This window comes from Eleutherodactylus coqui, chromosome 1 (assembly GCF_035609145.1).
Source record: "Eleutherodactylus coqui strain aEleCoq1 chromosome 1, aEleCoq1.hap1, whole genome shotgun sequence".
In the NCBI taxonomy this organism is placed as follows: Eukaryota; Metazoa; Chordata; class Amphibia; order Anura; family Eleutherodactylidae; genus Eleutherodactylus; species Eleutherodactylus coqui.
The window spans coordinates 58,919,318-58,944,675 of NC_089837.1; the positions used below are offsets into that span (position 1 = coordinate 58,919,318).

Here is a 25,358-nt window from a genome sequence, read left to right on the forward strand (position 1 = left end):
CGCTGGCAAGTAAAGATCTTGGAGGATGCGGGCATCGATCCCGCTACCTCTCGCATGCGAAGCGAGCGCTCTACCATGTGAGCTAATCCCCCGTGACGGCTGTTTACACACCTGTCTACTCTGGTCGGCAATTTTAGCACATTCCCAGCATTCAAGAGTTTCCAAAGTTGAGGCCTTTTTTTCTTTAAGTATAGATGTCACGAAAGTGAGATGCACTGGCCTTTTCCCAGCCACAAAATGACTACGCGCAAGGCTTAGGAGTGGCTCTGTGGCGCAATGGATAGCGCATTGGACTTCTAGAGTGAAAGTGATTCAAATGGTTGTGGGTTCGAGTCCCACCAGAGTCGTATGTTCTAGCGCACTGTGGTAGCTTGTAGTGTGCTCTTAGGCAAGAAACCTGCCCAGGACTTCATTTGTTGTCGTAGCCCTGCCTTGCAGCTTTTTAAGGCGACTGATTTAGCATTCAGTTTTGATCTGCAGTGCAAAGGAAAGAGCCCTTTTCTAAATGGCATATTAGAAAAAACTTTCTGATAGTGAGAGTGATCACTGAGTGGTACAGGTTACCACGGGTGGTGATGAGTTCTCCTTCCATGGAAGTGTTCAAACAAAGGCTGGACAACTGTCTGTCTGGAATGATTTAGGTAATCCTGCACTGAGCAGGGGCTTGGACCCCATGACCCTGGAGTTGGAAGCTCTACCATTCTATGATCTTCTGTATTTAGGCATGTATGTCTGCATTGACAGAGAAGAGGACATTTCTAAAGAAACAAAGCGATTTCTCAAACTATGCTGTCCAGGAAGATGTGGATGTGGTAGGAACTGCAAAAAACTGAGCTTCCTAGCAGAGGATGGTTTCGATCCATCGACCTCTGGGTTATGGGCCCAGCACGCTTCCGCTGCGCCACTCTGCTGCATTGGGATAGCTTACAAGGCGCTGGTGAGGCCAAGCTGAGGAAGCCTTTGACTGTTGCTAAGCCGCTAACAGGGAGCCACTCTCCGTGGGCAGTTGGGTACTCTTTGGAGTCACGCTGTTGTCTTCTAGTTTATCTCTTCTTTTCCTTTTTTTGATATTATTGTTTAGGTAGTCACCTGAGAGAATATAGTTGACCTGACTGAGGATTTGGCCTGCGGCACAACGTGTGGTTGTCTCTGTGGCGCAATCGGTTAGCGCGTTCGGCTGTTAACCGAAAGGTTGGTGGTTCAAGCCCACCCAGGGACGGGCTTGCCTTTTGTTTGCGCCGTATGTTACACGTAAAGCCGTGGCTGTCAGTGCGTCTGAGCCGTTTGAAAGCTTCAAAATGGTAATGCTAGCCAAAAAGGTCCTTCGAGCCGGAATTGAACCAGCGACCTAAGGATTGCTAATTTGCTTCTACAGTCCTCCGCTCTACCAGCTGAGCTATCGAAGGCCAGTTCTCTGAGCGCCAAAGATAAAAAGGCCATCATGCTAGAGTTTCAAAGCGCTGGCAAGTAAAGATCTTGGAGGATGCGGGCATCGATCCCGCTACCTCTCGCATGCGAAGCGAGCGCTCTACCATGTGAGCTAATCCCCCGTGACGGCTGTTTACACACCTGTCTACTCTGGTCGGCAATTTTAGCACATTCCCAGCATTCAAGAGTTTCCAAAGTTGAGGCCTTTTTTTCTTTAAGTATAGATGTCACGAAAGTGAGATGCACTGGCCTTTTCCCAGCCACAAAATGACTACGCGCAAGGCTTAGGAGTGGCTCTGTGGCGCAATGGATAGCGCATTGGACTTCTAGAGTGAAAGTGATTCAAAGGTTGTGGGTTCGAGTCCCACCAGAGTCGTATGTTCTAGCGCACTGTGGTAGCTTGTAGTGTGCTCTTAGGCAAGAAACCTGCCTAGGACTTCATTTGTTGTCGTAGCCCTGCCTTGCAGCTTTTTAAGGCGACTGATTTAGCATTCAGTTTTGATCTGCAGTGCAAAGGAAAGAGCCCTTTTCTAAATGGCATATTAGAAAAAACTTTCTGATAGTGAGAGTGATCACTGAGTGGTACAGGTTACCACGGGTGGTGATGAGTTCTCCTTCCATGGAAGTGTTCAAACAAAGGCTGGACAACTGTCTGTCTGGAATGATTTAGGTAATCCTGCACTGAGCAGGGGCTTGGACCCCATGACCCTGGAGTTGGAAGCTCTACCATTCTATGATCTTCTGTATTTAGGCATGTATGTCTGCATTGACAGAGAAGAGGACATTTCTAAAGAAACAAAGCGATTTCTCAAACTATGCTGTCCAGGAAGATGTGGATGTGGTAGGAACTGCAAAAAACTGAGCTTCCTAGCAGAGGATGGTTTCGATCCATCGACCTCTGGGTTATGGGCCCAGCACGCTTCCGCTGCGCCACTCTGCTGCATTGGGATAGCTTACAAGGCGCTGGTGAGGCCAAGCTGAGGAAGCCTTTGACTGTTGCTAAGCCGCTAACAGGGAGCCACTCTCCGTGGGCAGTTGGGTACTCTTTGGAGTCACGCTGTTGTCTTCTAGTTTATCTCTTCTTTTCCTTTTTTTGATATTATTGTTTAGGTAGTCACCTGAGAGAATATAGTTGACCTGACTGAGGATTTGGCCTGCGGCACAACGTGTGGTTGTCTCTGTGGCGCAATCGGTTAGCGCGTTCGGCTGTTAACCGAAAGGTTGGTGGTTCAAGCCCACCCAGGGACGGGCTTGCCTTTTGTTTGCGCCGTATGTTACACGTAAAGCCGTGGCTGTCAGTGCGTCTGAGCCGTTTGAAAGCTTCAAAATGGTAATGCTAGCCAAAAAGGTCCTTCGAGCCGGAATTGAACCAGCGACCTAAGGATTGCTAATTTGCTTCTACAGTCCTCCGCTCTACCAGCTGAGCTATCGAAGGCCAGTTCTTTGAGCGCCAAAGATAAAAAGGCCATCATGCTAGAGTTTCAAAGCGCTGGCAAGTAAAGATCTTGGAGGATGCGGGCATCGATCCCGCTACCTCTCGCATGCGAAGCGAGCGCTCTACCATGTGAGCTAATCCCCCGTGACGGCTGTTTACACACCTGTCTACTCTGATCGGCAATTTTAGCACATTCCCAGCATTCAAGAGTTTCCAAAGTTGAGGCCTTTTTTTCTTTAAGTATAGATGTCACGAAAGTGAGATGCACTGGCCTTTTCCCAGCCACAAAATGACTACGCGCAAGGCTTAGGAGTGGCTCTGTGGCGCAATGGATAGCGCATTGGACTTCTAGAGTGAAAGTGATTCAAAGGTTGTGGGTTCGAGTCCCACCAGAGTCGTATGTTCTAGCGCACTGTGGTAGCTTGTAGTGTGCTCTTAGGCAAGAAACCTGCCTAGGACTTCATTTGTTGTCGTAGCCCTGCCTTGCAGCTTTTTAAGGCGACTGATTTAGCATTCAGTTTTGATCTGCAGTGCAAAGGAAAGAGCCCTTTTCTAAATGGCATATTAGAAAAAACTTTCTGATAGTGAGAGTGATCACTGAGTGGTACAGGTTACCACGGGTGGTGATGAGTTCTCCTTCCATGGAAGTGTTCAAACAAAGGCTGGACAACTGTCTGTCTGGAATGATTTAGGTAATCCTGCACTGAGCAGGGGCTTGGACCCCATGACCCTGGAGTTGGAAGCTCTACCATTCTATGATCTTCTGTATTTAGGCATGTATGTCTGCATTGACAGAGAAGAGGACATTTCTAAAGAAACAAAGCGATTTCTCAAACTATGCTGTCCAGGAAGATGTGGATGTGGTAGGAACTGCAAAAAACTGAGCTTCCTAGCAGAGGATGGTTTCGATCCATCGACCTCTGGGTTATGGGCCCAGCACGCTTCCGCTGCGCCACTCTGCTGCATTGGGATAGCTTACAAGGCGCTGGTGAGGCCAAGCTGAGGAAGCCTTTGACTGTTGCTAAGCCGCTAACAGGGAGCCACTCTCCGTGGGCAGTTGGGTACTCTTTGGAGTCACGCTGTTGTCTTCTAGTTTATCTCTTCTTTTCCTTTTTTTGATATTATTGTTTAGGTAGTCACCTGAGAGAATATAGTTGACCTGACTGAGGATTTGGCCTGCGGCACAACGTGTGGTTGTCTCTGTGGCGCAATCGGTTAGCGCGTTCGGCTGTTAACCGAAAGGTTGGTGGTTCAAGCCCACCCAGGGACGGGCTTGCCTTTTGTTTGCGCCGTATGTTACACGTAAAGCCGTGGCTGTCAGTGCGTCTGAGCCGTTTGAAAGCTTCAAAATGGTAATGCTAGCCAAAAAGGTCCTTCGAGCCGGAATTGAACCAGCGACCTAAGGATTGCTAATTTGCTTCTACAGTCCTCCGCTCTACCAGCTGAGCTATCGAAGGCCAGTTCTTTGAGCGCCAAAGATAAAAAGGCCATCATGCTAGAGTTTCAAAGCGCTGGCAAGTAAAGATCTTGGAGGATGCGGGCATCGATCCCGCTACCTCTCGCATGCGAAGCGAGCGCTCTACCATGTGAGCTAATCCCCCGTGACGGCTGTTTACACACCTGTCTACTCTGATCGGCAATTTTAGCACATTCCCAGCATTCAAGAGTTTCCAAAGTTGAGGCCTTTTTTTCTTTAAGTATAGATGTCACGAAAGTGAGATGCACTGGCCTTTTCCCAGCCACAAAATGACTACGCGCAAGGCTTAGGAGTGGCTCTGTGGCGCAATGGATAGCGCATTGGACTTCTAGAGTGAAAGTGATTCAAAGGTTGTGGGTTCGAGTCCCACCAGAGTCGTATGTTCTAGCGCACTGTGGTAGCTTGTAGTGTGCTCTTAGGCAAGAAACCTGCCTAGGACTTCATTTGTTGTCGTAGCCCTGCCTTGCAGCTTTTTAAGGCGACTGATTTAGCATTCAGTTTTGATCTGCAGTGCAAAGGAAAGAGCCCTTTTCTAAATGGCATATTAGAAAAAACTTTCTGATAGTGAGAGTGATCACTGAGTGGTACAGGTTACCACGGGTGGTGATGAGTTCTCCTTCCATGGAAGTGTTCAAACAAAGGCTGGACAACTGTCTGTCTGGAATGATTTAGGTAATCCTGCACTGAGCAGGGGCTTGGACCCCATGACCCTGGAGTTGGAAGCTCTACCATTCTATGATCTTCTGTATTTAGGCATGTATGTCTGCATTGACAGAGAAGAGGACATTTCTAAAGAAACAAAGCGATTTCTCAAACTATGCTGTCCAGGAAGATGTGGATGTGGTAGGAACTGCAAAAAACTGAGCTTCCTAGCAGAGGATGGTTTCGATCCATCGACCTCTGGGTTATGGGCCCAGCACGCTTCCGCTGCGCCACTCTGCTGCATTGGGATAGCTTACAAGGCGCTGGTGAGGCCAAGCTGAGGAAGCCTTTGACTGTTGCTAAGCCGCTAACAGGGAGCCACTCTCCGTGGGCAGTTGGGTACTCTTTGGAGTCACGCTGTTGTCTTCTAGTTTATCTCTTCTTTTCCTTTTTTTGATATTATTGTTTAGGTAGTCACCTGAGAGAATATAGTTGACCTGACTGAGGATTTGGCCTGCGGCACAACGTGTGGTTGTCTCTGTGGCGCAATCGGTTAGCGCGTTCGGCTGTTAACCGAAAGGTTGGTGGTTCAAGCCCACCCAGGGACGGGCTTGCCTTTTGTTTGCGCCGTATGTTACACGTAAAGCCGTGGCTGTCAGTGCGTCTGAGCCGTTTGAAAGCTTCAAAATGGTAATGCTAGCCAAAAAGGTCCTTCGAGCCGGAATTGAACCAGCGACCTAAGGATTGCTAATTTGCTTCTACAGTCCTCCGCTCTACCAGCTGAGCTATCGAAGGCCAGTTCTTTGAGCGCCAAAGATAAAAAGGCCATCATGCTAGAGTTTCAAAGCGCTGGCAAGTAAAGATCTTGGAGGATGCGGGCATCGATCCCGCTACCTCTCGCATGCGAAGCGAGCGCTCTACCATGTGAGCTAATCCCCCGTGACGGCTGTTTACACACCTGTCTACTCTGATCGGCAATTTTAGCACATTCCCAGCATTCAAGAGTTTCCAAAGTTGAGGCCTTTTTTTCTTTAAGTATAGATGTCACGAAAGTGAGATGCACTGGCCTTTTCCCAGCCACAAAATGACTACGCGCAAGGCTTAGGAGTGGCTCTGTGGCGCAATGGATAGCGCATTGGACTTCTAGAGTGAAAGTGATTCAAAGGTTGTGGGTTCGAGTCCCACCAGAGTCGTATGTTCTAGCGCACTGTGGTAGCTTGTAGTGTGCTCTTAGGCAAGAAACCTGCCTAGGACTTCATTTGTTGTCGTAGCCCTGCCTTGCAGCTTTTTAAGGCGACTGATTTAGCATTCAGTTTTGATCTGCAGTGCAAAGGAAAGAGCCCTTTTCTAAATGGCATATTAGAAAAAACTTTCTGATAGTGAGAGTGATCACTGAGTGGTACAGGTTACCACGGGTGGTGATGAGTTCTCCTTCCATGGAAGTGTTCAAACAAAGGCTGGACAACTGTCTGTCTGGAATGATTTAGGTAATCCTGCACTGAGCAGGGGCTTGGACCCCATGACCCTGGAGTTGGAAGCTCTACCATTCTATGATCTTCTGTATTTAGGCATGTATGTCTGCATTGACAGAGAAGAGGACATTTCTAAAGAAACAAAGCGATTTCTCAAACTATGCTGTCCAGGAAGATGTGGATGTGGTAGGAACTGCAAAAAACTGAGCTTCCTAGCAGAGGATGGTTTCGATCCATCGACCTCTGGGTTATGGGCCCAGCACGCTTCCGCTGCGCCACTCTGCTGCATTGGGATAGCTTACAAGGCGCTGGTGAGGCCAAGCTGAGGAAGCCTTTGACTGTTGCTAAGCCGCTAACAGGGAGCCACTCTCCGTGGGCAGTTGGGTACTCTTTGGAGTCACGCTGTTGTCTTCTAGTTTATCTCTTCTTTTCCTTTTTTTGATATTATTGTTTAGGTAGTCACCTGAGAGAATATAGTTGACCTGACTGAGGATTTGGCCTGCGGCACAACGTGTGGTTGTCTCTGTGGCGCAATCGGTTAGCGCGTTCGGCTGTTAACCGAAAGGTTGGTGGTTCAAGCCCACCCAGGGACGGGCTTGCCTTTTGTTTGCGCCGTATGTTACACGTAAAGCCGTGGCTGTCAGTGCGTCTGAGCCGTTTGAAAGCTTCAAAATGGTAATGCTAGCCAAAAAGGTCCTTCGAGCCGGAATTGAACCAGCGACCTAAGGATTGCTAATTTGCTTCTACAGTCCTCCGCTCTACCAGCTGAGCTATCGAAGGCCAGTTCTTTGAGCGCCAAAGATAAAAAGGCCATCATGCTAGAGTTTCAAAGCGCTGGCAAGTAAAGATCTTGGAGGATGCGGGCATCGATCCCGCTACCTCTCGCATGCGAAGCGAGCGCTCTACCATGTGAGCTAATCCCCCGTGACGGCTGTTTACACACCTGTCTACTCTGATCGGCAATTTTAGCACATTCCCAGCATTCAAGAGTTTCCAAAGTTGAGGCCTTTTTTTCTTTAAGTATAGATGTCACGAAAGTGAGATGCACTGGCCTTTTCCCAGCCACAAAATGACTACGCGCAAGGCTTAGGAGTGGCTCTGTGGCGCAATGGATAGCGCATTGGACTTCTAGAGTGAAAGTGATTCAAAGGTTGTGGGTTCGAGTCCCACCAGAGTCGTATGTTCTAGCGCACTGTGGTAGCTTGTAGTGTGCTCTTAGGCAAGAAACCTGCCTAGGACTTCATTTGTTGTCGTAGCCCTGCCTTGCAGCTTTTTAAGGCGACTGATTTAGCATTCAGTTTTGATCTGCAGTGCAAAGGAAAGAGCCCTTTTCTAAATGGCATATTAGAAAAAACTTTCTGATAGTGAGAGTGATCACTGAGTGGTACAGGTTACCACGGGTGGTGATGAGTTCTCCTTCCATGGAAGTGTTCAAACAAAGGCTGGACAACTGTCTGTCTGGAATGATTTAGGTAATCCTGCACTGAGCAGGGGCTTGGACCCCATGACCCTGGAGTTGGAAGCTCTACCATTCTGTGATCTTCTGTATTTAGGCATGTATGTCTGCATTGACAGAGAAGAGGACATTTCTAAAGAAACAAAGCGATTTCTCAAACTATGCTGTCCAGGAAGATGTGGATGTGGTAGGAACTGCAAAAAACTGAGCTTCCTAGCAGAGGATGGTTTCGATCCATCGACCTCTGGGTTATGGGCCCAGCACGCTTCCGCTGCGCCACTCTGCTGCATTGGGATAGCTTACAAGGCGCTGGTGAGGCCAAGCTGAGGAAGCCTTTGACTGTTGCTAAGCCGCTAACAGGGAGCCACTCTCCGTGGGCAGTTGGGTACTCTTTGGAGTCACGCTGTTGTCTTCTAGTTTATCTCTTCTTTTCCTTTTTTTGATATTATTGTTTAGGTAGTCACCTGAGAGAATATAGTTGACCTGACTGAGGATTTGGCCTGCGGCACAACGTGTGGTTGTCTCTGTGGCGCAATCGGTTAGCGCGTTCGGCTGTTAACCGAAAGGTTGGTGGTTCAAGCCCACCCAGGGACGGGCTTGCCTTTTGTTTGCGCCGTATGTTACACGTAAAGCCGTGGCTGTCAGTGCGTCTGAGCCGTTTGAAAGCTTCAAAATGGTAATGCTAGCCAAAAAGGTCCTTCGAGCCGGAATTGAACCAGCGACCTAAGGATTGCTAATTTGCTTCTACAGTCCTCCGCTCTACCAGCTGAGCTATCGAAGGCCAGTTCTTTGAGCGCCAAAGATAAAAAGGCCATCATGCTAGAGTTTCAAAGCGCTGGCAAGTAAAGATCTTGGAGGATGCGGGCATCGATCCCGCTACCTCTCGCATGCGAAGCGAGCGCTCTACCATGTGAGCTAATCCCCCGTGACGGCTGTTTACACACCTGTCTACTCTGATCGGCAATTTTAGCACATTCCCAGCATTCAAGAGTTTCCAAAGTTGAGGCCTTTTTTTCTTTAAGTATAGATGTCACGAAAGTGAGATGCACTGGCCTTTTCCCAGCCACAAAATGACTACGCGCAAGGCTTAGGAGTGGCTCTGTGGCGCAATGGATAGCGCATTGGACTTCTAGAGTGAAAGTGATTCAAAGGTTGTGGGTTCGAGTCCCACCAGAGTCGTATGTTCTAGCGCACTGTGGTAGCTTGTAGTGTGCTCTTAGGCAAGAAACCTGCCTAGGACTTCATTTGTTGTCGTAGCCCTGCCTTGCAGCTTTTTAAGGCGACTGATTTAGCATTCAGTTTTGATCTGCAGTGCAAAGGGAAGAGGCCTTTTCTAAATGGCATATTAGAAAAAACTTTCTGATAGTGAGAGTGATCACTGAGTGGTACAGGTTACCACGGGTGGTGATGAGTTCTCCTTCCATGGAAGTGTTCAAACAAAGGCTGGACAACTGTCTGTCTGGAATGATTTAGGTAATCCTGCACTGAGCAGGGGCTTGGACCCCATGACCCTGGAGTTGGAAGCTCTACCATTCTATGATCTTCTGTATTTAGGCATGTATGTCTGCATTGACAGAGAAGAGGACATTTCTAAAGAAACAAAGCGATTTCTCAAACTATGCTGTCCAGGAAGATGTGGATGTGGTAGGAACTGCAAAAAACTGAGCTTCCTAGCAGAGGATGGTTTCGATCCATCGACCTCTGGGTTATGGGCCCAGCACGCTTCCGCTGCGCCACTCTGCTGCATTGGGATAGCTTACAAGGCGCTGGTGAGGCCAAGCTGAGGAAGCCTTTGACTGTTGCTAAGCCGCTAACAGGGAGCCACTCTCCGTGGGCAGTTGGGTACTCTTTGGAGTCACGCTGTTGTCTTCTAGTTTATCTCTTCTTTTCCTTTTTTTGATATTATTGTTTAGGTAGTCACCTGAGAGAATATAGTTGACCTGACTGAGGATTTGGCCTGCGGCACAACGTGTGGTTGTCTCTGTGGCGCAATCGGTTAGCGCGTTCGGCTGTTAACCGAAAGGTTGGTGGTTCAAGCCCACCCAGGGACGGGCTTGCCTTTTGTTTGCGCCGTATGTTACACGTAAAGCCGTGGCTGTCAGTGCGTCTGAGCCGTTTGAAAGCTTCAAAATGGTAATGCTAGCCAAAAAGGTCCTTCGAGCCGGAATTGAACCAGCGACCTAAGGATTGCTAATTTGCTTCTACAGTCCTCCGCTCTACCAGCTGAGCTATCGAAGGCCAGTTCTTTGAGCGCCAAAGATAAAAAGGCCATCATGCTAGAGTTTCAAAGCGCTGGCAAGTAAAGATCTTGGAGGATGCGGGCATCGATCCCGCTACCTCTCGCATGCGAAGCGAGCGCTCTACCATGTGAGCTAATCCCCCGTGACGGCTGTTTACACACCTGTCTACTCTGATCGGCAATTTTAGCACATTCCCAGCATTCAAGAGTTTCCAAAGTTGAGGCCTTTTTTTCTTTAAGTATAGATGTCACGAAAGTGAGATGCACTGGCCTTTTCCCAGCCACAAAATGACTACGCGCAAGGCTTAGGAGTGGCTCTGTGGCGCAATGGATAGCGCATTGGACTTCTAGAGTGAAAGTGATTCAAAGGTTGTGGGTTCGAGTCCCACCAGAGTCGTATGTTCTAGCGCACTGTGGTAGCTTGTAGTGTGCTCTTAGGCAAGAAACCTGCCTAGGACTTCATTTGTTGTCGTAGCCCTGCCTTGCAGCTTTTTAAGGCGACTGATTTAGCATTCAGTTTTGATCTGCAGTGCAAAGGAAAGAGCCCTTTTCTAAATGGCATATTAGAAAAAACTTTCTGATAGTGAGAGTGATCACTGAGTGGTACAGGTTACCACGGGTGGTGATGAGTTCTCCTTCCATGGAAGTGTTCAAACAAGCCGCTAACAGGGAGCCACTCTCCGTGGGCAGTTGGGTACTCTTTGGAGTCACGCTGTTGTCTTCTAGTTTATCTCTTCTTTTCCTTTTTTTGATATTATTGTTTAGGTAGTCACCTGAGAGAATATAGTTGACCTGACTGAGGATTTGGCCTGCGGCACAACGTGTGGTTGTCTCTGTGGCGCAATCGGTTAGCGCGTTCGGCTGTTAACCGAAAGGTTGGTGGTTCAAGCCCACCCAGGGACGGGCTTGCCTTTTGTTTGCGCCGTATGTTACACGTAAAGCCGTGGCTGTCAGTGCGTCTGAGCCGTTTGATTCAAAGGTTGTGGGTTCGAGTCCCACCAGAGTCGTATGTTCTAGCGCACTGTGGTAGCTTGTAGTGTGCTCTTAGGCAAGAAACCTGCCTAGGACTTCATTTGTTGTCGTAGCCCTGCCTTGCAGCTTTTTAAGGCGACTGATTTAGCATTCAGTTTTGATCTGCAGTGCAAAGGAAAGAGCCCTTTTCTAAATGGCATATTAGAAAAAACTTTCTGATAGTGAGAGTGATCACTGAGTGGTACAGGTTACCACGGGTGGTGATGAGTTCTCCTTCCATGGAAGTGTTCAAACAAAGGCTGGACAACTGTCTGTCTGGAATGATTTAGGTAATCCTGCACTGAGCAGGGGCTTGGACCCCATGACCCTGGAGTTGGAAGCTCTACCATTCTATGATCTTCTGTATTTAGGCATGTATGTCTGCATTGACAGAGAAGAGGACATTTCTAAAGAAACAAAGCGATTTCTCAAACTATGCTGTCCAGGAAGATGTGGATGTGGTAGGAACTGCAAAAAACTGAGCTTCCTAGCAGAGGATGGTTTCGATCCATCGACCTCTGGGTTATGGGCCCAGCACGCTTCCGCTGCGCCACTCTGCTGCATTGGGATAGCTTACAAGGCGCTGGTGAGGCCAAGCTGAGGAAGCCTTTGACTGTTGCTAAGCCGCTAACAGGGAGCCACTCTCCGTGGGCAGTTGGGTACTCTTTGGAGTCACGCTGTTGTCTTCTAGTTTATCTCTTCTTTTCCTTTTTTTGATATTATTGTTTAGGTAGTCACCTGAGAGAATATAGTTGACCTGACTGAGGATTTGGCCTGCGGCACAACGTGTGGTTGTCTCTGTGGCGCAATCGGTTAGCGCGTTCGGCTGTTAACCGAAAGGTTGGTGGTTCAAGCCCACCCAGGGACGGGCTTGCCTTTTGTTTGCGCCGTATGTTACACGTAAAGCCGTGGCTGTCAGTGCGTCTGAGCCGTTTGAAAGCTTCAAAATGGTAATGCTAGCCAAAAAGGTCCTTCGAGCCGGAATTGAACCAGCGACCTAAGGATTGCTAATTTGCTTCTACAGTCCTCCGCTCTACCAGCTGAGCTATCGAAGGCCAGTTCTTTGAGCGCCAAAGATAAAAAGGCCATCATGCTAGAGTTTCAAAGCGCTGGCAAGTAAAGATCTTGGAGGATGCGGGCATCGATCCCGCTACCTCTCGCATGCGAAGCGAGCGCTCTACCATGTGAGCTAATCCCCCGTGACGGCTGTTTACACACCTGTCTACTCTGATCGGCAATTTTAGCACATTCCCAGCATTCAAGAGTTTCCAAAGTTGAGGCCTTTTTTTCTTTAAGTATAGATGTCACGAAAGTGAGATGCACTGGCCTTTTCCCAGCCACAAAATGACTACGCGCAAGGCTTAGGAGTGGCTCTGTGGCGCAATGGATAGCGCATTGGACTTCTAGAGTGAAAGTGATTCAAAGGTTGTGGGTTCGAGTCCCACCAGAGTCGTATGTTCTAGCGCACTGTGGTAGCTTGTAGTGTGCTCTTAGGCAAGAAACCTGCCTAGGACTTCATTTGTTGTCGTAGCCCTGCCTTGCAGCTTTTTAAGGCGACTGATTTAGCATTCAGTTTTGATCTGCAGTGCAAAGGAAAGAGCCCTTTTCTAAATGGCATATTAGAAAAAACTTTCTGATAGTGAGAGTGATCACTGAGTGGTACAGGTTACCACGGGTGGTGATGAGTTCTCCTTCCATGGAAGTGTTCAAACAAAGGCTGGACAACTGTCTGTCTGGAATGATTTAGGTAATCCTGCACTGAGCAGGGGCTTGGACCCCATGACCCTGGAGTTGGAAGCTCTACCATTCTATGATCTTCTGTATTTAGGCATGTATGTCTGCATTGACAGAGAAGAGGACATTTCTAAAGAAACAAAGCGATTTCTCAAACTATGCTGTCCAGGAAGATGTGGATGTGGTAGGAACTGCAAAAAACTGAGCTTCCTAGCAGAGGATGGTTTCGATCCATCGACCTCTGGGTTATGGGCCCAGCACGCTTCCGCTGCGCCACTCTGCTGCATTGGGATAGCTTACAAGGCGCTGGTGAGGCCAAGCTGAGGAAGCCTTTGACTGTTGCTAAGCCGCTAACAGGGAGCCACTCTCCGTGGGCAGTTGGGTACTCTTTGGAGTCACGCTGTTGTCTTCTAGTTTATCTCTTCTTTTCCTTTTTTTGATATTATTGTTTAGGTAGTCACCTGAGAGAATATAGTTGACCTGACTGAGGATTTGGCCTGCGGCACAACGTGTGGTTGTCTCTGTGGCGCAATCGGTTAGCGCGTTCGGCTGTTAACCGAAAGGTTGGTGGTTCAAGCCCACCCAGGGACGGGCTTGCCTTTTGTTTGCGCCGTATGTTACACGTAAAGCCGTGGCTGTCAGTGCGTCTGAGCCGTTTGAAAGCTTCAAAATGGTAATGCTAGCCAAAAAGGTCCTTCGAGCCGGAATTGAACCAGCGACCTAAGGATTGCTAATTTGCTTCTACAGTCCTCCGCTCTACCAGCTGAGCTATCGAAGGCCAGTTCTTTGAGCGCCAAAGATAAAAAGGCCATCATGCTAGAGTTTCAAAGCGCTGGCAAGTAAAGATCTTGGAGGATGCGGGCATCGATCCCGCTACCTCTCGCATGCGAAGCGAGCGCTCTACCATGTGAGCTAATCCCCCGTGACGGCTGTTTACACACCTGTCTACTCTGATCGGCAATTTTAGCACATTCCCAGCATTCAAGAGTTTCCAAAGTTGAGGCCTTTTTTTCTTTAAGTATAGATGTCACGAAAGTGAGATGCACTGGCCTTTTCCCAGCCACAAAATGACTACGCGCAAGGCTTAGGAGTGGCTCTGTGGCGCAATGGATAGCGCATTGGACTTCTAGAGTGAAAGTGATTCAAAGGTTGTGGGTTCGAGTCCCACCAGAGTCGTATGTTCTAGCGCACTGTGGTAGCTTGTAGTGTGCTCTTAGGCAAGAAACCTGCCTAGGACTTCATTTGTTGTCGTAGCCCTGCCTTGCAGCTTTTTAAGGCGACTGATTTAGCATTCAGTTTTGATCTGCAGTGCAAAGGAAAGAGCCCTTTTCTAAATGGCATATTAGAAAAAACTTTCTGATAGTGAGAGTGATCACTGAGTGGTACAGGTTACCACGGGTGGTGATGAGTTCTCCTTCCATGGAAGTGTTCAAACAAAGGCTGGACAACTGTCTGTCTGGAATGATTTAGGTAATCCTGCACTGAGCAGGGGCTTGGACCCCATGACCCTGGAGTTGGAAGCTCTACCATTCTATGATCTTCTGTATTTAGGCATGTATGTCTGCATTGACAGAGAAGAGGACATTTCTAAAGAAACAAAGCGATTTCTCAAACTATGCTGTCCAGGAAGATGTGGATGTGGTAGGAACTGCAAAAAACTGAGCTTCCTAGCAGAGGATGGTTTCGATCCATCGACCTCTGGGTTATGGGCCCAGCACGCTTCCGCTGCGCCACTCTGCTGCATTGGGATAGCTTACAAGGCGCTGGTGAGGCCAAGCTGAGGAAGCCTTTGACTGTTGCTAAGCCGCTAACAGGGAGCCACTCTCCGTGGGCAGTTGGGTACTCTTTGGAGTCACGCTGTTGTCTTCTAGTTTATCTCTTCTTTTCCTTTTTTTGATATTATTGTTTAGGTAGTCACCTGAGAGAATATAGTTGACCTGACTGAGGATTTGGCCTGCGGCACAACGTGTGGTTGTCTCTGTGGCGCAATCGGTTAGCGCGTTCGGCTGTTAACCGAAAGGTTGGTGGTTCAAGCCCACCCAGGGACGGGCTTGCCTTTTGTTTGCGCCGTATGTTACACGTAAAGCCGTGGCTGTCAGTGCGTCTGAGCCGTTTGAAAGCTTCAAAATGGTAATGCTAGCCAAAAAGGTCCTTCGAGCCGGAATTGAACCAGCGACCTAAGGATTGCTAATTTGCTTCTACAGTCCTCCGCTCTACCAGCTGAGCTATCGAAGGCCAGTTCTTTGAGCGCCAAAGATAAAAAGGCCATCATGCTAGAGTTTCAAAGCGCTGGCAAGTAAAGATCTTGGAGGATGCGGGCATCGATCCCGCTACCTCTCGCATGCGAAGCGAGCGCTCTACCATGTGAGCTAATCCCCCGTGACGGCTGTTTACACACCTGTCTACTCTGATCGGCAATTTTAGCACATTCCCAGCATTCAAGAGTTTCCAAAGTTGAGGCCTTTTTTTCTTTAAGTATAGATGTCACGAAAGTGAGATGCACTGGCCTTTTCCCAGCCACAAAATGACTACGCGCAAGGCTTAGGAGTGGCTCTGTGGCGCAATGGATAGCGCATTGGACAGTGAAAGTGATTCAAAGGTTGTGGGTTCGAGTCCCACCAGAGTCGTATGTTCTAGCGCACTGTGGTAGCTTGTAGTGTGCTCTTAGGCAAGAAACCTGCCTAGGACTTCATTTGTTGTCGTAGCCCTGCCTTGCAGCTTTTTAAGGCGACTGATTTAGCATTCAGTTTTGATCTGCAGTGCAAAGGAAAGAGCCCTTTTCTAAATGGCATATTAGAAAAAACTTTCTGATAGTGAGAGTGATCACTGAGTGGTACAGGTTACCACGGGTGGTGATGAGTTCTCCTTCCATGGAAGTGTTCAAACAAAGGCTGGACAACTGTCTGTCTGGAATGATTTAGGTAATCCTGCACTGAGCAGGGGCTTGGACCCCATGACCCTGGAGTTGGAAGCTCTACCATTCTATGATCTTCTGTATTTAGGCATGTATGTCTGCATTGACAGAGAAGAGGACATTTCTAAAGAAACAAAGCGATTTCTCAAACTATGCTGTCCAGGAAGATGTGGATGTGGTAGGAACTGCAAAAAACTGAGCTTCCTAGCAGAGGATGGTTTCGATCCATCGACCTCTGGGTTATGGGCCCAGCACGCTTCCGCTGCGCCACTCTGCTGCATTGGGATAGCTTACAAGGCGCTGGTGAGGCCAAGCTGAGGAAGCCTTTGACTGTTGCTAAGCCGCTAACAGGGAGCCACTCTCCGTGGGCAGTTGGGTACTCTTTGGAGTCACGCTGTTGTCTTCTAGTTTATCTCTTCTTTTCCTTTTTTTGATATTATTGTTTAGGTAGTCACCTGAGAGAATATAGTTGACCTGACTGAGGATTTGGCCTGCGGCACAACGTGTGGTTGTCTCTGTGGCGCAATCGGTTAGCGCGTTCGGCTGTTAACCGAAAGGTTGGTGGTTCAAGCCCACCCAGGGACGGGCTTGCCTTTTGTTTGCGCCGTATGTTACACGTAAAGCCGTGGCTGTCAGTGCGTCTGAGCCGTTTGAAAGCTTCAAAATGGTAATGCTAGCCAAAAAGGTCCTTCGAGCCGGAATTGAACCAGCGACCTAAGGATTGCTAATTTGCTTCTACAGTCCTCCGCTCTACCAGCTGAGCTATCGAAGGCCAGTTCTTTGAGCGCCAAAGATAAAAAGGCCATCATGCTAGAGTTTCAAAGCGCTGGCAAGTAAAGATCTTGGAGGATGCGGGCATCGATCCCGCTACCTCTCGCATGCGAAGCGAGCGCTCTACCATGTGAGCTAATCCCCCGTGACGGCTGTTTACACACCTGTCTACTCTGATCGGCAATTTTAGCACATTCCCAGCATTCAAGAGTTTCCAAAGTTGAGGCCTTTTTTTCTTTAAGTATAGATGTCACGAAAGTGAGATGCACTGGCCTTTTCCCAGCCACAAAATGACTACGCGCAAGGCTTAGGAGTGGCTCTGTGGCGCAATGGATAGCGCATTGGACTTCTAGAGTGAAAGTGATTCAAAGGTTGTGGGTTCGAGTCCCACCAGAGTCGTATGTTCTAGCGCACTGTGGTAGCTTGTAGTGTGCTCTTAGGCAAGAAACCTGCCTAGGACTTCATTTGTTGTCGTAGCCCTGCCTTGCAGCTTTTTAAGGCGACTGATTTAGCATTCAGTTTTGATCTGCAGTGCAAAGGAAAGAGCCCTTTTCTAAATGGCATATTAGAAAAAACTTTCTGATAGTGAGAGTGATCACTGAGTGGTACAGGTTACCACGGGTGGTGATGAGTTCTCCTTCCATGGAAGTGTTCAAACAAAGGCTGGACAACTGTCTGTCTGGAATGATTTAGGTAATCCTGCACTGAGCAGGGGCTTGGACCCCATGACCCTGGAGTTGGAAGCTCTACCATTCTATGATCTTCTGTATTTAGGCATGTATGTCTGCATTGACAGAGAAGAGGACATTTCTAAAGAAACAAAGCGATTTCTCAAACTATGCTGTCCAGGAAGATGTGGATGTGGTAGGAACTGCAAAAAACTGAGCTTCCTAGCAGAGGATGGTTTCGATCCATCGACCTCTGGGTTATGGGCCCAGCACGCTTCCGCTGCGCCACTCTGCTGCATTGGGATAGCTTACAAGGCGCTGGTGAGGCCAAGCTGAGGAAGCCTTTGACTGTTGCTAAGCCGCTAACAGGGAGCCACTCTCCGTGGGCAGTTGGGTACTCTTTGGAGTCACGCTGTTGTCTTCTAGTTTATCTCTTCTTTTCCTTTTTTTGATATTATTGTTTAGGTAGTCACCTGAGAGAATATAGTTGACCTGACTGAGGATTTGGCCTGCGGCACAACGTGTGGTTGTCTCTGTGGCGCAATCGGTTAGCGCGTTCGGCTGTTAACCGAAAGGTTGGTGGTTCAAGCCCACCCAGGGACGGGCTTGCCTTTTGTTTGCGCCGTATGTTACACGTAAAGCCGTGGCTGTCAGTGCGTCTGAGCCGTTTGAAAGCTTCAAAATGGTAATGCTAGCCAAAAAGGTCCTTCGAGCCGGAATTGAACCAGCGACCTAAGGATTGCTAATTTGCTTCTACAGTCCTCCGCTCTACCAGCTGAGCTATCGAAGGCCAGTTCTTTGAGCGCCAAAGATAAAAAGGCCATCATGCTAGAGTTTCAAAGCGCTGGCAAGTAAAGATCTTGGAGGATGCGGGCATCGATCCCGCTACCTCTCGCATGCGAAGCGAGCGCTCTACCATGTGAGCTAATCCCCCGTGACGGCTGTTTACACACCTGTCTACTCTGATCGGCAATTTTAGCACATTCCCAGCATTCAAGAGTTTCCAAAGTTGAGGCCTTTTTTTCTTTAAGTATAGATGTCACGAAAGTGAGATGCACTGGCCTTTTCCCAGCCACAAAATGACTACGCGCAAGGCTTAGGAGTGGCTCTGTGGCGCAATGGATAGCGCATTGGACTTCTAGAGTGAAAGTGATTCAAAGGTTGTGGGTTCGAGTCCCACCAGAGTCGTATGTTCTAGCGCACTGTGGTAGCTTGTAGTGTGCTCTTAGGCAAGAAACCTGCCTAGGACTTCATTTGTTGTCGTAGCCCTGCCTTGCAGCTTTTTAAGGCGACTGATTTAGCATTCAGTTTTGATCTGCAGTGCAAAGGAAAGAGCCCTTTTCTAAATGGCATATTAGAAAAAACTTTCTGATAGTGAGAGTGATCACTGAGTGGTACAGGTTACCACGGGTGGTGATGAGTTCTCCTTCCATGGAAGTGTTCAAACAAAGGCTGGACAACTGTCTGTCTGGAATGATTTAGGTAATCCTGCACTGAGCAGGGGCTTGGACCCCATGACCCTGGAGTTGGAAGCTCTACCATTCTATGATCTTCTGTATTTAGGCATGTATGTCTGCATTGACAGAGAAGAGGACATTTCTAAAGAAACAAAGCGATTTCTCAAACTATGCTGTCCAGGAAGATGTGGATGTGGTAGGAACTGCAAAAAACTGAGCTTCCTAGCAGAGGATGGTTTCGATCCATCGACCTCTGGGTTATGGGCCCAGCACGCTTCCGCTGCGCCACTCTGCTGCATTGGGATAGCTTACAAGGCGCTGGTGAGGCCAAGCTGAGGAAGCCTTTGACTGTTGCTAAGCCGCTAACAGGGAGCCACTCTCCGTGGGCAGTTGGGTACTCTTTGGAGTCACGCTGTTGTCTTCTAGTTTATCTCTTCTTTTCCTTTTTTTGATATTATTGTTTAGGTAGTCACCTGAGAGAATATAGTTGACCTGACTGAGGATTTGGCCTGCGGCACAACGTGTGGTTGTCTCTGTGGCGCAATCGGTTAGCGCGTTCGGCTGTTAACCGAAAGGTTGGTGGTTCAAGCCCACCCAGGGACGGGCTTGCCTTTTGTTTGCGCCGTATGTTACACGTAAAGCCGTGGCTGTCAGTGCGTCTGAGCCGTTTGAAAGCTTCAAAATGGTAATGCTAGCCAAAAAGGTCCTTCGAGCCGGAATTGAACCAGCGACCTAAGGATTGCTAATTTGCTTCTACAGTCCTCCGCTCTACCAGCTGAGCTATCGAAGGCCAGTTCTTTGAGCGCCAAAGATAAAAAGGCCATCATGCAAGAGTTTCAAAGCGCTGGCAAGTAAAGATCTTGGAGGATGCGGGCATCGATCCCGCTACCTCTCGCATGCGAAGCGAGCGCTCTACCATGTGAGCTAATCCCCCGTGACGGCTGTTTACACACCTGTCTACTCTGATCGGCAATTTTAGCACATTCCCAGCATTCAAGAGTTTCCAAAGTTGAGGCCTTTTTTTCTTTAAGTATAGATGTCACGAAAGTGAGATGCACTGGCCTTTTCCCAGCCACAAAATGACTACGCGCAAGGCTTAGGAGTGGCTCTGTGGCGCAATGGATAGCGCATTGGACTTCTAGAGTGAAAGTGATTCAAAGGTTGTGGGTTCGAGTCCCACCAGAGTCGTATGTTCTAGCGCACTGTGGTAGCTTGTAGTGTGCTCTTAGGCAAGAAACCTGCCTAGGACTTCATTTGTTGTCGTAGCCCTGCCTTGCAGCTTTTTAAGGCGACTGATTTAGCATTCAGTTTTGATCTGCAGTGCAAAGGAAAGAGCCCTTTTCTAAATGGCATATTAGAAAAAACTTTCTGATAGTGAGAGTGATCACTGAGTGGTACAGGTTACCACGGGTGGTGATGAGTTCTCCTTCCATGGAAGTGTTCAAACAAAGGCTGGACAACTGTCTGTCTGGAATGATTTAGGTAATCCTGCACTGAGCAGGGGCTTGGACCCCATGACCCTGGAGTTGGAAGCTCTACCATTCTATGATCTTCTGTATTTAGGCATGTATGTCTGCATTGACAGAGAAGAGGACATTTCTAAAGAAACAAAGCGATTTCTCAAACTATGCTGTCCAGGAAGATGTGGATGTGGTAGGAACTGCAAAAAACTGAGCTTCCTAGCAGAGGATGGTTTCGATCCATCGACCTCTGGGTTATGGGCCCAGCACGCTTCCGCTGCGCCACTCTGCTGCATTGGGATAGCTTACAAGGCGCTGGTGAGGCCAAGCTGAGGAAGCCTTTGACTGTTGCTAAGCCGCTAACAGGGAGCCACTCTCCGTGGGCAGTTGGGTACTCTTTGGAGTCACGCTGTTGTCTTCTAGTTTATCTCTTCTTTTCCTTTTTTTGATATTATTGTTTAGGTAGTCACCTGAGAGAATATAGTTGACCTGACTGAGGATTTGGCCTGCGGCACAACGTGTGGTTGTCTCTGTGGCGCAATCGGTTAGCGCGTTCGGCTGTTAACCGAAAGGTTGGTGGTTCAAGCCCACCCAGGGACGGGCTTGCCTTTTGTTTGCGCCGTATGTTACACGTAAAGCCGTGGCTGTCAGTGCGTCTGAGCCGTTTGAAAGCTTCAAAATGGTAATGCTAGCCAAAAAGGTCCTTCGAGCCGGAATTGAACCAGCGACCTAAGGATTGCTAATTTGCTTCTACAGTCCTCCGCTCTACCAGCTGAGCTATCGAAGGCCAGTTCTTTGAGCGCCAAAGATAAAAAGGCCATCATGCTAGAGTTTCAAAGCGCTGGCAAGTAAAGATCTTGGAGGATGCGGGCATCGATCCCGCTACCTCTCGCATGCGAAGCGAGCGCTCTACCATGTGAGCTAATCCCCCGTGACGGCTGTTTACACACCTGTCTACTCTGATCGGCAATTTTAGCACATTCCCAGCATTCAAGAGTTTCCAAAGTTGAGGCCTTTTTTTCTTTAAGTATAGATGTCACGAAAGTGAGATGCACTGGCCTTTTCCCAGCCACAAAATGACTACGCGCAAGGCTTAGGAGTGGCTCTGTGGCGCAATGGATAGCGCATTGGACTTCTAGAGTGAAAGTGATTCAAAGGTTGTGGGTTCGAGTCCCACCAGAGTCGTATGTTCTAGCGCACTGTGGTAGCTTGTAGTGTGCTCTTAGGCAAGAAACCTGCCTAGGACTTCATTTGTTGTCGTAGCCCTGCCTTGCAGCTTTTTAAGGCGACTGATTTAGCATTCAGTTTTGATCTGCAGTGCAAAGGAAAGAGCCCTTTTCTAAATGGCATATTAGAAAAAACTTTCTGATAGTGAGAGTGATCACTGAGTGGTACAGGTTACCACGGGTGGTGATGAGTTCTCCTTCCATGGAAGTGTTCAAACAAAGGCTGGACAACTGTCTGTCTGGAATGATTTAGGTAATCCTGCACTGAGCAGGGGCTTGGACCCCATGACCCTGGAGTTGGAAGCTCTACCATTCTATGATCTTCTGTATTTAGGCATGTATGTCTGCATTGACAGAGAAGAGGACATTTCTAAAGAAACAAAGCGATTTCTCAAACTATGCTGTCCAGGAAGATGTGGATGTGGTAGGAACTGCAAAAAACTGAGCTTCCTAGCAGAGGATGGTTTCGATCCATCGACCTCTGGGTTATGGGCCCAGCACGCTTCCGCTGCGCCACTCTGCTGCATTGGGATAGCTTACAAGGCGCTGGTGAGGCCAAGCTGAGGAAGCCTTTGACTGTTGCTAAGCCGCTAACAGGGAGCCACTCTCCGTGGGCAGTTGGGTACTCTTTGGAGTCACGCTGTTGTCTTCTAGTTTATCTCTTCTTTTCCTTTTTTTGATATTATTGTTTAGGTAGTCACCTGAGAGAATATAGTTGACCTGACTGAGGATTTGGCCTGTGGCACAACGTGTGGTTGTCTCTGTGGCGCAATCGGTTAGCGCGTTCGGCTGTTAACCGAAAGGTTGGTGGTTCAAGCCCACCCAGGGACGGGCTTGCCTTTTGTTTGCGCCGTATGTTACACGTAAAGCCGTGGCTGTCAGTGCGTCTGAGCCGTTTGAAAGCTTCAAAATGGTAATGCTAGCCAAAAAGGTCCTTCGAGCCGGAATTGAACCAGCGACCTAAGGATTGCTAATTTGCTTCTACAGTCCTCCGCTCTACCAGCTGAGCTATCGAAGGCCAGTTCTTTGAGCGCCAAAGATAAAAAGGCCATCATGCTAGAGTTTCAAAGCGCTGGCAAGTAAAGATCTTGGAGGATGCGGGCATCGATCCCGCTACCTCTCGCATGCGAAGCGAGCGCTCTACCATGTGAGCTAATCCCCCGTGACGGCTGTTTACACACCTGTCTACTCTGATCGGCAATTTTAGCACATTCCCAGCATTCAAGAGTTTCCAAAGTTGAGGCCTTTTTTTCTTTAAGTATAGATGTCACGAAAGTGAGATGCACTGGCCTTTTCCCAGCCACAAAATGACTACGCGCAAGGCTTAGGAGTGGCTCTGTGGCGCAATGGATAGCGCATTGGACTTCTAGAGTGAAAGTGATTCAAAGGTTGTGGGTTCGAGTCCCACCAGAGTCGTATGTTCTAGCGCACTGTGGTAGCTTGTAGTGTGCTCTTAGGCAAGAAACCTGCCTAGGACTTCATTTGTTGTCGTAGCCCTGCCTTGCAGCTTTTTAAGGCGACTGATTTAGCATTCAGTTTTGATCTGCAGTGCAAAGGAAAGAGCCCTTTTCTAAATGGCATATTAGAAAAAACTTTCTGATAGTGAGAGTGATCACTGAGTGGTACAGGTTACCACGGGTGGTGATGAGTTCTCCTTCCATGGAAGTGTTCAAACAAAGGCTGGACAACTGTCTGTCTGGAATGATTTAGGTAATCCTGCACTGAGCAGGGGCTTGGACCCCATGACCCTGGAGTTGGAAGCTCTACCATTCTATGATCTTCTGTATTTAGGCATGTATGTCTGCATTGACAGAGAAGAGGACATTTCTAAAGAAACAAAGCGATTTCTCAAACTATGCTGTCCAGGAAGATGTGGATGTGGTAGGAACTGCAAAAAACTGAGCTTCCTAGCAGAGGATGGTTTCGATCCATCGACCTCTGGGTTATGGGCCCAGCACGCTTCCGCTGCGCCACTCTGCTGCATTGGGATAGCTTACAAGGCGCTGGTGAGGCCAAGCTGAGGAAGCCTTTGACTGTTGCTAAGCCGCTAACAGGGAGCCACTCTCCGTGGGCAGTTGGGTACTCTTTGGAGTCACGCTGTTGTCTTCTAGTTTATCTCTTCTTTTCCTTTTTTTGATATTATTGTTTAGGTAGTCACCTGAGAGAATATAGTTGACCTGACTGAGGATTTGGCCTGCGGCACAACGTGTGGTTGTCTCTGTGGCGCAATCGGTTAGCGCGTTCGGCTGTTAACCGAAAGGTTGGTGGTTCAAGCCCACCCAGGGACGGGCTTGCCTTTTGTTTGCGCCGTATGTTACACGTAAAGCCGTGGCTGTCAGTGCGTCTGAGCCGTTTGAAAGCTTCAAAATGGTAATGCTAGCCAAAAAGGTCCTTCGAGCCGGAATTGAACCAGCGACCTAAGGATTGCTAATTTGCTTCTACAGTCCTCCGCTCTACCAGCTGAGCTATCGAAGGCCAGTTCTTTGAGCGCCAAAGATAAAAAGGCCATCATGCTAGAGTTTCAAAGCGCTGGCAAGTAAAGATCTTGGAGGATGCGGGCATCGATCCCGCTACCTCTCGCATGCGAAGCGAGCGCTCTACCATGTGAGCTAATCCCCCGTGACGGCTGTTTACACACCTGTCTACTCTGATCGGCAATTTTAGCACATTCCCAGCATTCAAGAGTTTCCAAAGTTGAGGCCTTTTTTTCTTTAAGTATAGATGTCACGAAAGTGAGATGCACTGGCCTTTTCCCAGCCACAAAATGACTACGCGCAAGGCTTAGGAGTGGCTCTGTGGCGCAATGGATAGCGCATTGGACTTCTAGAGTGAAAGTGATTCAAAGGTTGTGGGTTCGAGTCCCACCAGAGTCGTATGTTCTAGCGCACTGTGGTAGCTTGTAGTGTGCTCTTAGGCAAGAAACCTGCCTAGGACTTCATTTGTTGTCGTAGCCCTGCCTTGCAGCTTTTTAAGGCGACTGATTTAGCATTCAGTTTTGATCTGCAGTGCAAAGGAAAGAGCCCTTTTCTAAATGGCATATTAGAAAAAACTTTCTGATAGTGAGAGTGATCACTGAGTGGTACAGGTTACCACGGGTGGTGATGAGTTCTCCTTCCATGGAAGTGTTCAAACAAAGGCTGGACAACTGTCTGTCTGGAATGATTTAGGTAATCCTGCACTGAGCAGGGGCTTGGACCCCATGACCCTGGAGTTGGAAGCTCTACCATTCTATGATCTTCTGTATTTAGGCATGTATGTCTGCATTGACAGAGAAGAGGACATTTCTAAAGAAACAAAGCGATTTCTCAAACTATGCTGTCCAGGAAGATGTGGATGTGGTAGGAACTGCAAAAAACTGAGCTTCCTAGCAGAGGATGGTTTCGATCCATCGACCTCTGGGTTATGGGCCCAGCACGCTTCCGCTGCGCCACTCTGCTGCATTGGGATAGCTTACAAGGCGCTGGTGAGGCCAAGCTGAGGAAGCCTTTGACTGTTGCTAAGCCGCTAACAGGGAGCCACTCTCCGTGGGCAGTTGGGTACTCTTTGGAGTCACGCTGTTGTCTTCTAGTTTATCTCTTCTTTTCCTTTTTTTGATATTATTGTTTAGGTAGTCACCTGAGAGAATATAGTTGACCTGACTGAGGATTTGGCCTGTGGCACAACGTGTGGTTGTCTCTGTGGCGCAATCGGTTAGCGCGTTCGGCTGTTAACCGAAAGGTTGGTGGTTCAAGCCCACCCAGGGACGGGCTTGCCTTTTGTTTGCGCCGTATGTTACACGTAAAGCCGTGGCTGTCAGTGCGTCTGAGCCGTTTGAAAGCTTCAAAATGGTAATGCTAGCCAAAAAGGTCCTTCGAGCCGGAATTGAACCAGCGACCTAAGGATTGCTAATTTGCTTCTACAGTCCTCCGCTCTACCAGCTGAGCTATCGAAGGCCAGTTCTTTGAGCGCCAAAGATAAAAAGGCCATCA

The 25,358-nt window shown here is 48.5% G+C and overlaps 51 non-coding genes across 51 annotated transcripts; 34 read left to right on the forward strand and 17 right to left on the reverse strand.

Moving 5' to 3' along the window:
- Positions 1-19: 19 nt before the first annotated feature.
- Positions 20-92, reverse strand: TRNAA-CGC (transfer RNA alanine (anticodon CGC)). The gene has a single exon. It is a non-coding gene; the product is annotated as a tRNA-Ala (tRNA).
- Positions 93-1,145: 1,053 nt separating this feature from the next.
- On the forward strand, positions 1,146-1,219 carry TRNAN-GUU (transfer RNA asparagine (anticodon GUU)). Its single transcript has one exon. It is a non-coding gene; the product is annotated as a tRNA-Asn (tRNA).
- Positions 1,220-1,477: 258 nt separating this feature from the next.
- TRNAA-CGC (transfer RNA alanine (anticodon CGC)) lies at positions 1,478-1,550 on the reverse strand. The gene has a single exon. It is a non-coding gene; the product is annotated as a tRNA-Ala (tRNA).
- A 170-nt stretch (positions 1,551-1,720) lies between these two features.
- TRNAR-UCU (transfer RNA arginine (anticodon UCU)) lies at positions 1,721-1,804 on the forward strand. Its single transcript is given in 2 exon segments — positions 1,721-1,757; positions 1,769-1,804. It is a non-coding gene; the product is annotated as a tRNA-Arg (tRNA).
- A 798-nt stretch (positions 1,805-2,602) lies between these two features.
- On the forward strand, positions 2,603-2,676 carry TRNAN-GUU (transfer RNA asparagine (anticodon GUU)). The gene has a single exon. It is a non-coding gene; the product is annotated as a tRNA-Asn (tRNA).
- A 258-nt stretch (positions 2,677-2,934) lies between these two features.
- Positions 2,935-3,007, reverse strand: TRNAA-CGC (transfer RNA alanine (anticodon CGC)). Its single transcript has one exon. It is a non-coding gene; the product is annotated as a tRNA-Ala (tRNA).
- Positions 3,008-3,177: 170 nt separating this feature from the next.
- Positions 3,178-3,261, forward strand: TRNAR-UCU (transfer RNA arginine (anticodon UCU)). The gene is given in 2 exon segments: positions 3,178-3,214; positions 3,226-3,261. It is a non-coding gene; the product is annotated as a tRNA-Arg (tRNA).
- A 798-nt stretch (positions 3,262-4,059) lies between these two features.
- TRNAN-GUU (transfer RNA asparagine (anticodon GUU)) lies at positions 4,060-4,133 on the forward strand. Its single transcript has one exon. It is a non-coding gene; the product is annotated as a tRNA-Asn (tRNA).
- Positions 4,134-4,391: 258 nt separating this feature from the next.
- On the reverse strand, positions 4,392-4,464 carry TRNAA-CGC (transfer RNA alanine (anticodon CGC)). Its single transcript has one exon. It is a non-coding gene; the product is annotated as a tRNA-Ala (tRNA).
- A 170-nt stretch (positions 4,465-4,634) lies between these two features.
- On the forward strand, positions 4,635-4,718 carry TRNAR-UCU (transfer RNA arginine (anticodon UCU)). Its single transcript is given in 2 exon segments — positions 4,635-4,671; positions 4,683-4,718. It is a non-coding gene; the product is annotated as a tRNA-Arg (tRNA).
- A 798-nt stretch (positions 4,719-5,516) lies between these two features.
- On the forward strand, positions 5,517-5,590 carry TRNAN-GUU (transfer RNA asparagine (anticodon GUU)). Its single transcript has one exon. It is a non-coding gene; the product is annotated as a tRNA-Asn (tRNA).
- Positions 5,591-5,848: 258 nt separating this feature from the next.
- TRNAA-CGC (transfer RNA alanine (anticodon CGC)) lies at positions 5,849-5,921 on the reverse strand. The gene has a single exon. It is a non-coding gene; the product is annotated as a tRNA-Ala (tRNA).
- A 170-nt stretch (positions 5,922-6,091) lies between these two features.
- On the forward strand, positions 6,092-6,175 carry TRNAR-UCU (transfer RNA arginine (anticodon UCU)). Its single transcript is given in 2 exon segments — positions 6,092-6,128; positions 6,140-6,175. It is a non-coding gene; the product is annotated as a tRNA-Arg (tRNA).
- Positions 6,176-6,973: 798 nt separating this feature from the next.
- On the forward strand, positions 6,974-7,047 carry TRNAN-GUU (transfer RNA asparagine (anticodon GUU)). The gene has a single exon. It is a non-coding gene; the product is annotated as a tRNA-Asn (tRNA).
- Positions 7,048-7,305: 258 nt separating this feature from the next.
- TRNAA-CGC (transfer RNA alanine (anticodon CGC)) lies at positions 7,306-7,378 on the reverse strand. The gene has a single exon. It is a non-coding gene; the product is annotated as a tRNA-Ala (tRNA).
- A 170-nt stretch (positions 7,379-7,548) lies between these two features.
- Positions 7,549-7,632, forward strand: TRNAR-UCU (transfer RNA arginine (anticodon UCU)). The gene is given in 2 exon segments: positions 7,549-7,585; positions 7,597-7,632. It is a non-coding gene; the product is annotated as a tRNA-Arg (tRNA).
- A 798-nt stretch (positions 7,633-8,430) lies between these two features.
- Positions 8,431-8,504, forward strand: TRNAN-GUU (transfer RNA asparagine (anticodon GUU)). Its single transcript has one exon. It is a non-coding gene; the product is annotated as a tRNA-Asn (tRNA).
- A 258-nt stretch (positions 8,505-8,762) lies between these two features.
- On the reverse strand, positions 8,763-8,835 carry TRNAA-CGC (transfer RNA alanine (anticodon CGC)). Its single transcript has one exon. It is a non-coding gene; the product is annotated as a tRNA-Ala (tRNA).
- Positions 8,836-9,005: 170 nt separating this feature from the next.
- TRNAR-UCU (transfer RNA arginine (anticodon UCU)) lies at positions 9,006-9,089 on the forward strand. The gene is given in 2 exon segments: positions 9,006-9,042; positions 9,054-9,089. It is a non-coding gene; the product is annotated as a tRNA-Arg (tRNA).
- A 798-nt stretch (positions 9,090-9,887) lies between these two features.
- On the forward strand, positions 9,888-9,961 carry TRNAN-GUU (transfer RNA asparagine (anticodon GUU)). The gene has a single exon. It is a non-coding gene; the product is annotated as a tRNA-Asn (tRNA).
- Positions 9,962-10,219: 258 nt separating this feature from the next.
- On the reverse strand, positions 10,220-10,292 carry TRNAA-CGC (transfer RNA alanine (anticodon CGC)). Its single transcript has one exon. It is a non-coding gene; the product is annotated as a tRNA-Ala (tRNA).
- Positions 10,293-10,462: 170 nt separating this feature from the next.
- TRNAR-UCU (transfer RNA arginine (anticodon UCU)) lies at positions 10,463-10,546 on the forward strand. Its single transcript is given in 2 exon segments — positions 10,463-10,499; positions 10,511-10,546. It is a non-coding gene; the product is annotated as a tRNA-Arg (tRNA).
- A 432-nt stretch (positions 10,547-10,978) lies between these two features.
- TRNAN-GUU (transfer RNA asparagine (anticodon GUU)) lies at positions 10,979-11,052 on the forward strand. The gene has a single exon. It is a non-coding gene; the product is annotated as a tRNA-Asn (tRNA).
- Positions 11,053-11,954: 902 nt separating this feature from the next.
- TRNAN-GUU (transfer RNA asparagine (anticodon GUU)) lies at positions 11,955-12,028 on the forward strand. Its single transcript has one exon. It is a non-coding gene; the product is annotated as a tRNA-Asn (tRNA).
- A 258-nt stretch (positions 12,029-12,286) lies between these two features.
- TRNAA-CGC (transfer RNA alanine (anticodon CGC)) lies at positions 12,287-12,359 on the reverse strand. Its single transcript has one exon. It is a non-coding gene; the product is annotated as a tRNA-Ala (tRNA).
- Positions 12,360-12,529: 170 nt separating this feature from the next.
- TRNAR-UCU (transfer RNA arginine (anticodon UCU)) lies at positions 12,530-12,613 on the forward strand. Its single transcript is given in 2 exon segments — positions 12,530-12,566; positions 12,578-12,613. It is a non-coding gene; the product is annotated as a tRNA-Arg (tRNA).
- Positions 12,614-13,411: 798 nt separating this feature from the next.
- On the forward strand, positions 13,412-13,485 carry TRNAN-GUU (transfer RNA asparagine (anticodon GUU)). Its single transcript has one exon. It is a non-coding gene; the product is annotated as a tRNA-Asn (tRNA).
- Positions 13,486-13,743: 258 nt separating this feature from the next.
- TRNAA-CGC (transfer RNA alanine (anticodon CGC)) lies at positions 13,744-13,816 on the reverse strand. The gene has a single exon. It is a non-coding gene; the product is annotated as a tRNA-Ala (tRNA).
- A 170-nt stretch (positions 13,817-13,986) lies between these two features.
- TRNAR-UCU (transfer RNA arginine (anticodon UCU)) lies at positions 13,987-14,070 on the forward strand. Its single transcript is given in 2 exon segments — positions 13,987-14,023; positions 14,035-14,070. It is a non-coding gene; the product is annotated as a tRNA-Arg (tRNA).
- A 798-nt stretch (positions 14,071-14,868) lies between these two features.
- Positions 14,869-14,942, forward strand: TRNAN-GUU (transfer RNA asparagine (anticodon GUU)). Its single transcript has one exon. It is a non-coding gene; the product is annotated as a tRNA-Asn (tRNA).
- Positions 14,943-15,200: 258 nt separating this feature from the next.
- Positions 15,201-15,273, reverse strand: TRNAA-CGC (transfer RNA alanine (anticodon CGC)). The gene has a single exon. It is a non-coding gene; the product is annotated as a tRNA-Ala (tRNA).
- Positions 15,274-15,443: 170 nt separating this feature from the next.
- Positions 15,444-15,521, forward strand: TRNAH-GUG (transfer RNA histidin (anticodon GUG)). The gene is given in 2 exon segments: positions 15,444-15,480; positions 15,486-15,521. It is a non-coding gene; the product is annotated as a tRNA-His (tRNA).
- Positions 15,522-16,319: 798 nt separating this feature from the next.
- On the forward strand, positions 16,320-16,393 carry TRNAN-GUU (transfer RNA asparagine (anticodon GUU)). The gene has a single exon. It is a non-coding gene; the product is annotated as a tRNA-Asn (tRNA).
- A 258-nt stretch (positions 16,394-16,651) lies between these two features.
- On the reverse strand, positions 16,652-16,724 carry TRNAA-CGC (transfer RNA alanine (anticodon CGC)). Its single transcript has one exon. It is a non-coding gene; the product is annotated as a tRNA-Ala (tRNA).
- Positions 16,725-16,894: 170 nt separating this feature from the next.
- TRNAR-UCU (transfer RNA arginine (anticodon UCU)) lies at positions 16,895-16,978 on the forward strand. Its single transcript is given in 2 exon segments — positions 16,895-16,931; positions 16,943-16,978. It is a non-coding gene; the product is annotated as a tRNA-Arg (tRNA).
- A 798-nt stretch (positions 16,979-17,776) lies between these two features.
- TRNAN-GUU (transfer RNA asparagine (anticodon GUU)) lies at positions 17,777-17,850 on the forward strand. Its single transcript has one exon. It is a non-coding gene; the product is annotated as a tRNA-Asn (tRNA).
- Positions 17,851-18,108: 258 nt separating this feature from the next.
- On the reverse strand, positions 18,109-18,181 carry TRNAA-CGC (transfer RNA alanine (anticodon CGC)). The gene has a single exon. It is a non-coding gene; the product is annotated as a tRNA-Ala (tRNA).
- Positions 18,182-18,351: 170 nt separating this feature from the next.
- TRNAR-UCU (transfer RNA arginine (anticodon UCU)) lies at positions 18,352-18,435 on the forward strand. Its single transcript is given in 2 exon segments — positions 18,352-18,388; positions 18,400-18,435. It is a non-coding gene; the product is annotated as a tRNA-Arg (tRNA).
- Positions 18,436-19,233: 798 nt separating this feature from the next.
- Positions 19,234-19,307, forward strand: TRNAN-GUU (transfer RNA asparagine (anticodon GUU)). The gene has a single exon. It is a non-coding gene; the product is annotated as a tRNA-Asn (tRNA).
- Positions 19,308-19,565: 258 nt separating this feature from the next.
- On the reverse strand, positions 19,566-19,638 carry TRNAA-CGC (transfer RNA alanine (anticodon CGC)). Its single transcript has one exon. It is a non-coding gene; the product is annotated as a tRNA-Ala (tRNA).
- A 170-nt stretch (positions 19,639-19,808) lies between these two features.
- On the forward strand, positions 19,809-19,892 carry TRNAR-UCU (transfer RNA arginine (anticodon UCU)). Its single transcript is given in 2 exon segments — positions 19,809-19,845; positions 19,857-19,892. It is a non-coding gene; the product is annotated as a tRNA-Arg (tRNA).
- Positions 19,893-20,690: 798 nt separating this feature from the next.
- On the forward strand, positions 20,691-20,764 carry TRNAN-GUU (transfer RNA asparagine (anticodon GUU)). The gene has a single exon. It is a non-coding gene; the product is annotated as a tRNA-Asn (tRNA).
- A 258-nt stretch (positions 20,765-21,022) lies between these two features.
- On the reverse strand, positions 21,023-21,095 carry TRNAA-CGC (transfer RNA alanine (anticodon CGC)). The gene has a single exon. It is a non-coding gene; the product is annotated as a tRNA-Ala (tRNA).
- A 170-nt stretch (positions 21,096-21,265) lies between these two features.
- On the forward strand, positions 21,266-21,349 carry TRNAR-UCU (transfer RNA arginine (anticodon UCU)). Its single transcript is given in 2 exon segments — positions 21,266-21,302; positions 21,314-21,349. It is a non-coding gene; the product is annotated as a tRNA-Arg (tRNA).
- Positions 21,350-22,147: 798 nt separating this feature from the next.
- TRNAN-GUU (transfer RNA asparagine (anticodon GUU)) lies at positions 22,148-22,221 on the forward strand. The gene has a single exon. It is a non-coding gene; the product is annotated as a tRNA-Asn (tRNA).
- Positions 22,222-22,479: 258 nt separating this feature from the next.
- TRNAA-CGC (transfer RNA alanine (anticodon CGC)) lies at positions 22,480-22,552 on the reverse strand. The gene has a single exon. It is a non-coding gene; the product is annotated as a tRNA-Ala (tRNA).
- Positions 22,553-22,722: 170 nt separating this feature from the next.
- On the forward strand, positions 22,723-22,806 carry TRNAR-UCU (transfer RNA arginine (anticodon UCU)). The gene is given in 2 exon segments: positions 22,723-22,759; positions 22,771-22,806. It is a non-coding gene; the product is annotated as a tRNA-Arg (tRNA).
- A 798-nt stretch (positions 22,807-23,604) lies between these two features.
- On the forward strand, positions 23,605-23,678 carry TRNAN-GUU (transfer RNA asparagine (anticodon GUU)). Its single transcript has one exon. It is a non-coding gene; the product is annotated as a tRNA-Asn (tRNA).
- A 258-nt stretch (positions 23,679-23,936) lies between these two features.
- Positions 23,937-24,009, reverse strand: TRNAA-CGC (transfer RNA alanine (anticodon CGC)). The gene has a single exon. It is a non-coding gene; the product is annotated as a tRNA-Ala (tRNA).
- Positions 24,010-24,179: 170 nt separating this feature from the next.
- TRNAR-UCU (transfer RNA arginine (anticodon UCU)) lies at positions 24,180-24,263 on the forward strand. Its single transcript is given in 2 exon segments — positions 24,180-24,216; positions 24,228-24,263. It is a non-coding gene; the product is annotated as a tRNA-Arg (tRNA).
- A 798-nt stretch (positions 24,264-25,061) lies between these two features.
- On the forward strand, positions 25,062-25,135 carry TRNAN-GUU (transfer RNA asparagine (anticodon GUU)). The gene has a single exon. It is a non-coding gene; the product is annotated as a tRNA-Asn (tRNA).
- The last annotated feature ends 223 nt before the right edge of the window (positions 25,136-25,358 follow it).